At 47.6% G+C, this 13,725-nt stretch overlaps 1 protein-coding gene across 4 annotated transcripts in view; it reads right to left on the bottom strand.

The window, feature by feature from the left end:
• The window catches only part of LOC8053303 (ubiquitin-conjugating enzyme E2Q-like protein 1), a 68,984-nt gene that overhangs the window by 35,853 nt on the left and 19,406 nt on the right, over positions 1 to 13,725 (bottom strand). The gene's annotated exons all lie outside the window — the stretch shown is intronic.

The following is a 13,725-nucleotide window of genomic DNA, read 5'->3' on the forward strand; positions in this document are numbered from 1 at the left end:
TGTTGTTTTGTCACTGCCAGGCACACGCGCGCTCTGCGCAACATGCGTGCGTGGTTATGTTTCGCAATAGGCCCCACGCAACGCCGTTATAAGTCTTTCGAAACGTAGACTAATGTGCAGACAACGGACAATCTGACATTGAGGCAAAAACTGACGCAAACCCAAAAATTCGAAAGAGAAAAAAAAACAAAAAAACGCGAGAGTACAAAAGCCTGTCTCCATGCACCCAAAAAAACGATAGTCATGGGTCGATAGAAACCGCTTCCAAACTAAGGAGCACCGCAATTTGTAAAACGCGACTCCATAGCGACGCACCCGTCACTTTATGGACCCGGAAAGGATGATCAGACAAAAAAGGCAGACCAGTCCACGCCGGCCGCTGTGCAATAATCGATATAGTACAATCAACCAATACGAACTTCCGTGCGGCAATGGCGACGGCAAGACAACACCCACATCGACCTCATCCAGGCACCGGGTGCGACGTGTCAGCCGTTGATGGAGCCTTTTGACGTAAACTCCTTCTAACGCCGACACCGTAAATATACTCTCCGGAAAACTCGTTCACTTTCGTTGCCAAGGGGCATCCGAAGTAGTCGAGTCAATCGAGGAAAGGTAGAACGAGCGCTCCAACCGACCTTTATGAAAGGGGGTTACGGGAAGCAAAGTTTAAAGTATACGCCGTCCGCGACCGACACCTAAAAAGCTCGGGGTCTGTGTTCTACATTCTTCGCGTCAGCTAAGCGCCACCACTCGTAAGGCCATCCGTGCCGAGAGGGCGACGCGGTATGTACGCATGAACGATCGCCAGTTTTCCCCGATTTTTTTTCTTCACGATAGCGTATTTACTATCGTGAAAGAGAGTGCTCATTTGGAGCACTTAGCAAAGCAGTAAATTTTGGTGCCCGTCAATACCCCGTCTGAGCAAACTGCGTGTAGATATGGAGTAGATGCAAGTTAAAGGGCCGCCCGCCCCTCCCCCCCCCCCCCCCCCCCCATGAAACGATTTTCCTACTTCTTCCTCCTTAGCTTTAATCCTCAACTCAAATGCGAATTGTGAAATCACGTCGTCGTGACATTCTTCGGCACCGGTGCGATGACTCCAAGCTTCCACTGTGCTTTTTATGCACACCATAGAACTTGTCATTCGCCAGTGACGATAAGTTCCGTCAGGGCACTCATTGGCCCCGAACGCGAATTCAAATATTCGTCGACGGATTTATTGTTGATGAGCGCATACGTCCGAGTGACGCAGTTCTCGTGTCCAATGCGTGAAGTTGGCTCGGCTGACGTCAGGTTGGCACCGCTGACGTCAGGTTGGCACCGCTGACGTCAGGTTGGCACCGCTGACGTCAGGTTGGCACCGCTGACGTCAGGTTGGCACCGCTGACGCGCTTTGGGAACCGCGGATGTATCATAGTGAAAAGGCGGAGAGCTTTCGAAGGAAAGAAGGTACAAAATAGTCCGTTATATTTTCAAATGTTCGTACCGAAAAGCTGGCTTTTGACTTTCTACCCTCTTTCTTTTGGCCAACTAAACGATATGCGAGTAGTAAAGTCCCAATTTAAAATCATTTATCCCAGCCCAAAATTCGTTTCATTGGCCCCTTTAAGTGTAGAAGCGGTGTTCGCGCCTACTGTGTCTCGCAGTGTACTATTATCTTAGTCACAGTTAGCGGGAACACGGGAGCGCGTGGCATCGAGTAAAATCGCAGCACTCAAACGGTCAGGCGCGCAACTGCCACTGCAGCGATGCGGATGCGCTGCTGTAGCGCAGCGGGCCGTCAAGGAGCTCCAGAAAAGAATTTTTTTTTTTTTTTCTAACAGTCTGGTTGAGACACGTGTGTCAAAAAACAGATTTTACGCGAAAAAAAATATATATATATATATTTAGAGCAATATTGACGGCGCAAGATTTGTTTTCAATTCTGCGCGCAAAGTCGACGACGTCAGAGAATGGTCAAACACCGTCTCCCCCTCAACGTGAACGCGAAGCCGACCCACCTCTCCTCCACGCGCCCGAAATGCCGAGAGAGAAAACGAGAGGAAAGAAGCTGACTACCGACTAAATCGCGTCTCGCGCCGTCAATAGAAGCGGTGTTCAATAAAAGTAGTAAATAGAAGTGGTTAAAAAATTTAGCGTTAAATTAATTTTTTTTGGCACACGTGTCCCAACAAGACTATTAAAAATTTTTTTTTTCTTTTCAGGGTTTTTTTTAGGCGCGTTCACACCGGCAAGTCGGAGGTGTCAGGCGACAAATTTTGTCGCAAAATCGACAGTCGCAAAAGCGAAAGGTTTGGAGCAGTCGCTTCAGACCGAATTTTGCGACTTGTCCCCGAGTCGCCCGACGGCTGAACCAATCAGCGGGGCCCCGGAAGTGACGTGAGGTGCACCGCGCGTTTGTTTGCATCCGGCACGCCGAACTTCTGTGGCAGAACCAGCAACCAACGTGTCCGTTCAACGCCTTGGTTCGCGTTACTGGCTGTGGATACACAGTCACGGGGGTATCTGCGGAGCGGACCCACTGCTTTAAAAACGCAGCATCCCGATTTGAACGAGCACCCGAAATAGAACTCGGCCTGGTAGCAAATCCGTGCCACTTCTCGACAGGTATGTACTGCGACGCGGATAGCTCGAGCGAGTGCACGCCGATATAGCGATTGGGCTTTTTTGTACGGTTACGAAAGAGCCAGGTCAACATAACAAGCCTTTTTTTTTTTTTTTTTTTTTTTTTTTTTCATACGGCAACGACGTTGCGTGTGTGGCTGCAAGACAACGGACATGGAAGAGCAGCGAAACGCGAACTTGAGCTGTGGCGGGGTGCACTGAAACGACGGCGGCTCCCGAGGAGCGACTCGATCGCCCGCAGTGCGAACGTCGGTATAGGGTCGCTTGTCGCACGTCGCTATTCGCTCTCGCGACAAACGACAGTCGACTGTGTGAACGCGCCTTTCGAGTGCTCCCGTATAGCACCCGATGCCACGCGCTCCCATGTTTCCGCGAAAACAGAGCGTATACAGGGCGAAGTCGCATGGCTGACGGGAAACCGGGTGAGGAGTGGCTTTGCGTTTCTGGTTTATTCTCCCTTGTGAACTCATTCTTGTCGTGCCACCGAACATGTAGTCTCGAACAGGATGAAAACGACGTAATGTCTCTTTCGGACGCCTCCAGCAAGCGCTCGTTGCCTTCCGCCGTGCTTTGACGCCTCGGGCGCGCTTCAAGCTGATGAGACGCCGAAGCGATATCGAAGGCTTAGAACTTTTAGGAAGCTCGCTGTTCAGCCGGGACAACTGAGAAAAGAAACTTCTCTGTCGTATACCTGGGGCCCGAAACTCGTCAAACACAAGGTTAAAGCCGGAAGTTCGAGGAGCGCCCCGATTGGGACGCTGGTGTAAAAATCGCAAAGTCATCGTCGTAATAGTCCAATCGGCGCGCTTCTTGAAGTTCGCCCCCAACTTTGTGTCTGACGAATTTAGAGCTCCTGATCTCGTCAGTGAGCGCCGAGAGGTTCCGGTGGCGCCCTATTGGTGGCTTCCGTCCGTGAAGTCATGACCGCGATTTGCCTCGCCGTAACATCACGAGTTACGATCCTGGTTACTTGCCAATGAGTTGCGATGACAAGTTCAATGGTGGTTAAAAAATACAACAAAAAAAACTGTGGAGCCATTGCGTTTTCAGACCAATCGTGCACATCCTATCCAACACTGTCGAAGTTGACAGACAGTGTCCTTACGCCCGAGGTTTGGCCAATCGTGGACAGCCGATTGGCTGTCCACGATTGGCTTTTGGCTGGTGCTACTTTCAGCGTTCGTGCATCTGTCGCGTGCTATCCTCGCTTTCTGAAACGACAAAGATGCGCGTGCTGGGCTGCGATTTTGTAGACACTGGAATAGTGTACAATCAAATTAATCACTCCCATTCTTCGGTTTTTTCTTTTAGAACGACCGCAACTAATGGGATATTGAAAGTAGGCCTGAAACACAATTTGTGGAAACGTCGAAAATTTTACCCGTTTATTTCTTGACACGCGTATTCGAGCAAATTACCGCGAAATTAGCTTGGAGCGTAACGACTAAAGTATGCTATACTTTGTACGGAAGTACTCAGTAACGGTAATTCATTACATCTAAGGCTGACTAACGATAATCCATTACGTTTCTCAAGTAACGGTTACGAGTCTGACAAATATGCTTCCCAAAGAGACACGCATCGACGAAAACACGCGAGGTCATTCACCAAACCAACAAAACAAAACTCCTCTCGAGGCACGAAGGCCGCCGTCTTACCGCTCGAGAAAACTGCAGCCTTCCACAGATCCTTCACTATGTGGCAACTGTTTAAAATTAAAAAAAAAAAAAAATACAGTAGGCATTTTTGCATGCGGGTAAGAAATATAAAAATTTCAACTCTCCCAAATGAAATACAATGGTGTATCCTTCAGACACTTCTCTAACGACAAATACGAAACATTGTCAAGCAAATATAAATCAGACAAAGTTGTTTTAACCACTCCACAGTATACGGAGAAGCGATCTGGCTAACTTTTTCGATAAATTACCCGACTCCAGAGCCACAAAATAAATCTTAACAAAATTAACAATTTAACAGAAAAGGAATAACCAGGATAAATAATAAAAGTCAAGATTATTTAAATCGTGATTTAACGCACGATTTCAATCATACTTTATATCGCATCGAGTAGGCTAGAATGATTTAAATCCAAACACTTTTCCCCAAAAATAATACTGAGATTATTTTCTATTTACTGGTTGCCTATCTGTGTTATCTTCCCAGTCACTCATTTCTGACTGAAGAGATTTAAATCGTGTAAGTTTGATTTAAATAAAATAAATTTGTTCCGACTTTTTTTCAGAAAAGTTATTTTGTCTTCATCTTGGGAATAACCGATAAGAAGAAAAAAAAACAAGTATAGGGGTACTTTCCATAAGTTCAATCCTTTCCAAGCTTTGAATTGCGTTACTGTACAGTTACGCGTAGTTCTTACCGTATCTTTGTTAAAACAAAAAGTCTCTTCATTCTTTGGCCAAACTACTTTAAGAAATAAGGGTTGTTATCGCTCTGCTCTTCGATTGTATGCGAGTGCTCCCGTGCTTAAATTCATGCTGTCTTTTTCGGGAGAAAAAACAAAACAAAAAACACTTCATGTAGAGTATAGACGCTGGCGTGTCCTACCCCCACGACCAAGCCTTTTGGCGGACGCGGCCTGTTTACGTGCCTTCTCTGTGTCGTATCGAACCTTTCAAAGTTACCCGGACGTTCAACTGGGAATTTGTCTCGAAGGGCTCTTCTTCCACGGGCGCCCTTTGTGAAACGTGCTGTCCCTTTAGAACGGGAACAATGCCGCCGCTTAGACAAGCGAAAGTTTCTACTTTCTTTGGGGATAATCTTTTTTTACGGAGCGTACAAAAGAAAGCACGATTTGTAATCAAGAGTCGAGCTTGTGCGGTGCACTCGACGTCCGCCGGAAGCGCTTATTAAAAATTGGAGAGCTGCGGCGCACTGCGCCTCCTCCTTTCCTGCGGAGTTTCGCGACAGCAACTCTGAAACGTTCGCCCCGGGAACAAGATAAAGAAATTCGCCGTCTTCGAGGAGCTTTCAATCCGCTTCAAGCTTTCTCTTCTAGTTTCCGGTGAGGCAAAGCTTACAGAGAAACTTATTACAGAGTAACTCATTCGCGGAATTTTTGTTTTCGTGTTTAGTCGAGAGAAAAAAAAAAAAAGGAATGGATCAGGTAATAATTTATTTCTTAGCAGACAGCGAACTTTCGCAAGAAGCACAGTGGGCCGAAATTTTGTTTCTGATCGGCAATTTAAGGTCCGTAATGTCCGAAAAGGCCAAGATATAAGTATAACCAAACTTGATAATTTTTGGCCAGAATATAGGTACCTCGCTCCTAAGTTGCCAAACAAGTGCCAGAGTTGGGCATCACTGCCTGGTCGTTCTGTTTCCGCCTGGTACATTTGGCTTGTCTGTGGCAGTGTGCCACTCGTGCGACGAACCATAGAAAGGCCAAACTTTGAAATTTCTCTGACTAATTCGAACGCCTTGGAGCAAGACCTTATCAGGCCCAAGTTTGGCACCTAGAATCGCCAAACTTGGGCCAAGCTAGATTATTCTTTGGCGTGGCTGCGTTCCCAGGGATGGAGCGATGTTTTTAGGAGCCTACCGCCATGCCGGCTCGGGACGAAACTTGTGCCCGAAACTTTAGGTCGTCAGTGCGTAGACGGAACTTCTAATTTGCAACTCATAAAACATAGACTGCACTCGTATCTCGCGTAAGTAAACAAACGGTCAACAACATGACCGAAAACTTTTTTTTCCTGAACAAAGTTTTGACAGTGCTTAAGAAGCAGAGACAACGTCGCGTTTCCAGGAGATTCCGCAACGGGTAAGACAGGAAGCACTCGCTCTTCCGCTTGCCCAACAAGACAGCATACCTTTCACAACGTCGACTGCGTAGGCGTTCTCCTCGGAAAACGCGCTGCTGCCGCGACACGGCCGTGTCCAGACTGGCCAACGGCGGCCTTTTCATTACTCCTAGTGAAGCGGTTCACGTTATAATTTTCTGAACTTTTTCTGGGATGCTCAACTTGGGCCCATTTGGAATTTCGGCGTACCAAAAAACAACAACAACAAAAAAAAAAAAAAAAAACGGCCAAGCGTACGACGCAACATGAATAAATGTAAGGTTCGTTCGTATCTGTGTTATTTTTATTCAAAAGAAAGTGAAAACATATTTATCGAAGTTCACTGTTTTAGCCGAATCAGAATACATTTTCGACGAAAGATATTGTCAGGAATGACGAGGTGACATTAGATAAAGATGAGAAGATTCCACTCCACGTAGTGGAACCCGGGTCCTCCGCGCGACAGCCAAGTACACTGACCCCTCGGCCACGCACGCGCTCGCTCGCCGACGCGTGTGGCAATATCCCGACGGTCCAGTCACTACATAAGTAAACAAAATGGAGATTACTTCTTTGTGAAGCACCGCTTTTACAAAATAATGATGGTGCCGAGTTACAAAAACTAGCATTCAGTCGTAAACAACATTGTCACTGAATGAGACACAACTATATTTCAATGAATGAACGCGTGAATCATTCCTTGACATCTTCAGGGCCCATTTTATTCCGAGCTGACCTTTTTGCTAATAGCCTATAATATTTACGGTAGACTTCCTAGCCTAGTTTCGTAGCGTTATGAAATTCACTTCGATGCATAAGCAGCTGGTCAGGAGGGACAGCGTGAGAAATAAGAATAAAAAAAGCAAAATCGACAATTATTATTTTCGGCTATAAACACGTCAGTAAAAATTTAACAAAAAATTCAATATTTGCTTTTGTCTTTTTTTTTTTTACTTTAATTGCTTTCCCCCCGGTTGTGCTGGCGCCATTTCAGGTGCAAAGTCGCACAAAGAGAAAACATAAAAGGGGGTTGGCAACAGCGGTAAATAAAGCTCCGCGCAACTCGCGTAATAGACTTGCACTTGCTCTCCCTCTCACCGACTGCCCGGACAAGGGGACGCGCCACAACGCGCTTCTCCTTCCCGTCCGTCTCAGCGCCACTAATCCAACAAGGCCAAACGAAGGCCTTCCGGCGCGCCCATGTTCCTGACAGGCTGGCTCCGCCCCACAGAGACTCTCTATGAGGGGAAGCCTAACTCGATCGAGCCACCGCTATCGCAACCTTTTCCTCGAACGAGTTCGGCGCGAGAAAGAAAAATCAAAGGCGACGGCAGATTTTGTTACATTTCTTTTTTTTTTTTATTCGATTATTACACTTCCTTTATACTTTCTCCAATATCTGCCAGTTGCGTAGGTGTACAGTTGCGTGCTTTCCGAAATATTTTCTGTAACAACTCGGCGGCAAATTAGACGAAAAGGTCAGACTTTGGGGGGTACGTCGTAGCGGTGCCTCGTGATGAGCAGGTCCGCGCGTAACAGTTCGGCGACTGTTTAGAGGCACCGCGAGCGTTTCTCGTTTCAAATATGCACTAACGATGGGTCGATAAAAAAAAAAAAAAAAAGGCAACAATGTCGCGCGCAGCTCCCGCGGCTGTTTGCTGTTTGGGAACGCTGGACGGTCGAGTTGGCGTTCGCTCGCGCCCGCCTGCCAGCTCACGTTTCTCCCGTCGCATCGGCATCGCCCGCTCATCAAACTGTCGGCGCAAACGAGGCGACGCCCCAGCATGTTACCTTCGTGGCCGCCACCCAACACCCCACACTCGCGGGAGCTTTCCGTTCGACGACGACTAACGCCATCGAAACAAACGTCGAGAGCCACTCTCGATGCACCACGAATGTTCATCCAATCGTTCTTCGTTTACGCGTTGAAGGCACAGGCCGTCCGAAGAATGTCACCTTTCGCTGTAAACAAATTAATTTAAAAATAAAAGATAAAAATGATAAAAAATAAACGAAAGGTAGGAAAAGTACACTTTACGTTCTCTTCGACTGTCGAGTTTGTTTAGCATTAGCGAGCAAGACAAAGGAGCTTCGGCATTTCTTAGTCTGAAAAACCTTGGCTGTCTCACCCGATCGTTAATGAAAGTGTTCAGGGCTCGAATTGTTTACAGCTTTCACGGACACTCAAATGAAAAAGAAAGCAATTCCGGCTGTCCTCGCTGACAAGACGCGCGACTGGAACGCGAAAGCGCCTTGTAAATAAATGCTTCGAGGTGAGTTTGCGAATGACTCCGTAGCGTTCAGACAGCGTAGGAAGGCCGGAAACAGCAACTTCCACGTCGGCAGCAAAGAATTACATTATTGACGCTCTTCTCTGTAGTTCTCTCTACGGACCCCCGGGGAGGGGGGGGAGGGGGTGGAGGGCAGTTAGGCTGTACTAAAGGGCAACCTTCTGTGACTATGCAGTCAAATGTACGGGAGTGCGCTGCTTAAGCGCCGGTTAAAGCTGGGCACGTGCACTTCTTATTTCTTCGGAAAGACTACAGAAAGTTGTACCTCGAGCATAGAAGCACCGTGTTCTTCACTTAATTTTCTACCGCCCCTAGCAACAATGGAACGCACGAGCGTAGTACGAGGGCTATATCGGCGGCTAGAAGCCTGAAATCAAGTAGCCCAAAACACTTCGCGGGGGGGCTTCCTGTCTCCAGAATCGTGCCGTGGAATGAAATGGCGCTCGCGAGGACTGAATCTTCGATACGCATGACTAGATTCCGATCTTCCGTTTGTTGAAATGGCTGTTTCCCCTCTTCGGAAGACAACCATGCTGCTCCCCAATAAAACACCAGCCAAGACGCACAAGGGCTGGCAATCTGAGCTAGATCAACGAAGTCCATGCGGCAGTGGCAGACATGCCAAGCCTCGGTTCAATTGCGTTAACCTAAAATACCGTGAGTGTGCAGGAAAGCTGGTGGTAGTCGATGATATTGCGTAAAACCCGAGACTGGTGAGGGAAAAAAAAAAAAGACACACTGAGAGTTTCACTCCTGTGTCATTTGTCTTCAACTCCAAAATGCATTTCTTTTTCTCCGACACAATCTCGGGTTTTACACAATATGCGTTAACCTGTTGGGACAGAGGTTGGAATGGATTGCCACTGTTCCCTATATTGTAGAACTGTGACAATCCATTTTGTGACTTAGCGTGCCGGAGGCAGCCGATGCGGAATTTTAATGCGAAAGCATCAACTGTCCCGTAGAGCGAAGCCGGCGGCTTGTGCAGCCGTTGTCTGTAGCAGCGAAAGACGGCACCTAAATGCCCATTGGCTGAGCGAAACGGCATTTAAAGTCCCATTGGCTGCGACGCGTCGTATCAGACGCTTCGTCACGGAAGAAGGCGAGGCCGCTCGAGGTCAAAGCGGACGCGCCTCACAAATAAAACACACAAAAAAGCACAGCAACGCAGATACATCGTCACGGGAGCCGTGGAGCCGGCGGCCGCGCCGCTCCTGCGCAGTGGGGGAGCCATGATGTCACCGCCGAAGCGCCGTCTGAAAAAGGAAGACGTTGCGCACTGCTTGTACCAAGGCGCTGCGTGTAGGAATGTTTTCGCATTCCTACACGTAAGCAATTTTAAGTGACTCTGCCGAATTTTATCCTTTCCGGCTGGAGCTCACTTCAGTCGGCTCATACTGCCGCTCGCTAGATAAAAGTTCAATTGAGAAACCACACCCAGGGCTGACGCCTAATAAAAAAGCAAAATTGAACGTTCAATGTCTAGGCTGCGTTTATTGACACCTAAACTGATCGTTCACAATTGGAGAGAACAAAGCGGAAGAAAATTAACAAAAGCGCGTTTAGCCGATAGCGACAATAACAACAAGGACGACGACGACGACGGCGGCGACGAAAACGACCGAGGCGGCATCCGTTCGTGCTCCGGTGAGGCCGAGCTTGGCCGAGCAGCCTTTATCGATCTTGGCGGCGGTTGGAGGCAGTGGCGAGGGTGAGTGACGTCAGACCCCGACGTCAGAGCGACGCGTTTTGCTCCGCGCTGCAGCGTGGCCTCGCGCGAGATTTGCGGGACCGCGGGCTTGGAGCCCTTCCTGTCGCTAGGCCCAAGCACGTGGCCGGTCAGATATAAGGGTTACTAACGCGCAGGAAAGCTCCGCGGAAAGGAGAGAGATGGGGAAGAGGATACGCCTGATGCCTGCCTCTCTCACACACACACACAAACACACACTCTCCCAGCCTTGTTTTCTTCGTGCTTCCTCCTATCGGACTTCGGAGTGGTGGGGATTAGGCTCCTGACCGTTCCAGAAGACGCTAATCCGAGACTAATTCGACGGGGATGAGCGTTCATACGCCTGGCATACCGACCGGCTCCTCAACGTCGGATTCGAGGTCGACCGTTCTTCGTTCTTTTTTTCTTCGGTGTACGTAAACCGATGGAGATGTTGACACTAACTTCCCAATGCCGGCTACTCCTTAATCAGTGTTACCGAAATAGTAATAATAATAAGAAAAAAAAACAGTGGTGTTTAATACTCGGTGTTTACAATAACCACCACGGTACTTAACAGTCAAAATGTGCTTATTCACCCACGATCCGCACGTATTCCGGCAGATGTTAGCCTGCCTTTCAATTCATAACAAAACAAAAATCGGAAGGAGCAAAGAAACAACAAAACGTAAATATTGACCACGATCAGTACTGCGTTTCATTGCGGTAGACCCTCGTCAATGCAGACAAAAACAATAAATAAGAAATTCTCCGAAATTCAGAAAAGCAGAATGCGTGTGGGAAGATTTTCATTTCAGTAACGTTTATTCACCAAACTTTTTTTTTTTTTCGGGGGGGGGGGGGGGGGGGGGGGGAAGGGGGGGGGGGTTGGCGGCAATTAAAAAAACCAACAACAATCTTGGCTTTTCTTCCTTTGTTACTTTTCGACTAAGCAATAGCGCAGGGAGCGAGAGTCTTCGTGACAGTGATTTGTCGTCGAAGCTGCATCTCTGGCGCAAGACAAGCGCTCGGAAAATGCCGTCGCCCTTGCAATCCGCGAGAATTGCATGGCAACGCACGTTTCTACCTTATGCACGACCACTCATCAGGGCGACAGCTACGACAGAAAATGGGAACACTTGTTTTTGTCCGGGGTTCAATATTCTGCACCAAAAAATAATATATGTATATATATATATATATAACGTGGCGCGCGAATAATGTTGAACGGTTGACAGGGCAATTTTAGTAATTGTTTTTCTTTTGTCTAAACGAAAATGCGCCGACAGTACGTAGTGCCTGAACCGTCCCCAAAAAGATGGCCATTTTTTTCTGGGACGTTTTTATTTCATTAGCTATTCTTACACCCCAGCCTTTTATAGTTTTGCTCTAAACACGTTCCACCGACTCTGTACTACACGCCCGCTTGTTTCGCCAAGGTTTTGTTTTTCCTTCGACGCGGCTCTTCTATTGTCAAGGGAGCGCAGAGGATTGTCTCACTCTCCATATATCGACGACTGGGCGACCACCCGGGCACTTGCGCAAGTCTGACGTCGCCACCAAGAGGAGAAAAGGGCAGACAGATTTGAAATTGAATGGGGCTTGCAACACTCGCCTAGAAGGAGAGATATATGGCCAGATTTATTTTGCTCGACTGCGATTCGTGCAGATTTCCCTGGCCGCCCTCGAACCCTTCCCCTCCCAGCATGCCTCTTTCTCGCAAACAAAAAGGATGTTCGCTGATGAAGCGAGCAACGAAGTTTCGGGAGTCTAGACACCTGACAGATGGATTGACTTTCGAATCGCTTATACGCTTACGCTTGCCTGCACATACTGCAGAATTATATATATATATATATATATATATATATATATATATATATATATATATATATATATATATATTTATATATTTATATATTTATTTAATTATTTATTTTTTTTGCATGAATTTCATTAAGCTCTATTTCTTGAGGTGAAATTATATAAAAAAGGTCCAAATAAAAAAAGAAAGGCGGCTATATCACGGCAAATTAAACGTCAATTAATCACTTTTTTTTATTTTTTCGAACTATTATCAGTAGCCGGACGGGACAAATTGCGGCTGAAAAAAGAAAAAAAAAATGTTTTCTTAGGTAGTCCGCACCCGGTGGATTGGTTGCAAATTAAACAATCTTCCTAGACAATATACCTTCAAAATGTCTGATTTCTTAGCGCAAGAAGAGGCTTGTATCGTACAGAAATCATAATTAGCATAATCAGTCACTCATAAAATCCTTGTCATAATGAACGATCTCGAAAAACAAATCAAGTCCGCACCTGTAGACAGTCCGCATCGCGTAGAATTTTAACTTTTAAATAAACGTTACTGGGCGGTCTACGGTATAGCACGCCGAAACCTGCCAGAAAGACGCATGCGGATACAACCGGCCAAATGCGCCTGTTTCCGGACGCACGATTCGCTCCCACAAATTCGACCTTTGTCCGCCCGCGGCATGTGACGACGCTCGTCGATGTCTCCCCGGCTTCGGCACTTACCGCTGGGACTCCGCCTAACGGTGTCCCTCGCGGAACAGCGTTCGACGGAGCGCGGACTCCGCACCGTAGGCGTCTCACGCAGAGACTCCGCCGCAGAAAAACGGCATCGCGAGAAATGCATCAGCGCGACGGCGTCGACGAAGCGCGAGGCCGCCGGAAACGCGAAAACAAGGCCGGGCATTTCAATAGCGATTCCGTGTTTTCACTATATTTAGACGCGGCTCGTTCGATATAGACTGGCGCTAGCTCGGGGCTCTGCCGCCGACTTGGTGATGAATCGCAGCGGGGTTGTCGGTTGCCGCCCGGGAACGGCCCGCAGACGTGTTGGGCCCGGGTAAATTGCCCCGAGAAGAATATGAATAGTACACTCTAACGACGACGCAACGTTTGTGTAGTAAGAAACACAAAAAGCATACAAAGACATCGAGCCCTTTACAAACCGTGATGGCCAGGGCAGTGTCGAAATAGGCACGGTTTGAGGTTGCTCGGGAGCTCTATCGCAGAGGCCGTTCGCACAGGCGGTGAGCGTTCTGCGGTCCCGCGTACGTCGCAGCACCGATGGCCGGATTCGCATTGGCTCCGAAATTGGACTGGAACAAACGTTCAGTTAACGAATAAAAACAAAGAACGTCAGACCTGATTAAGACCTGACGTTTGTTCGTGTCCAATTTCAGATGCAGATTTCATCTCCCATCTTTCTACCCACGCAATCTCACATTTTTCTTCCACCATCTTACATTTCTCTACCCAGACTACATTG

This window comes from Ixodes scapularis, unplaced genomic scaffold (assembly GCF_016920785.2).
Source record: "Ixodes scapularis isolate PalLabHiFi unplaced genomic scaffold, ASM1692078v2 PGA_scaffold9__187_contigs__length_104089568, whole genome shotgun sequence".
Taxonomy (NCBI): domain Eukaryota; kingdom Metazoa; phylum Arthropoda; class Arachnida; order Ixodida; family Ixodidae; genus Ixodes; species Ixodes scapularis.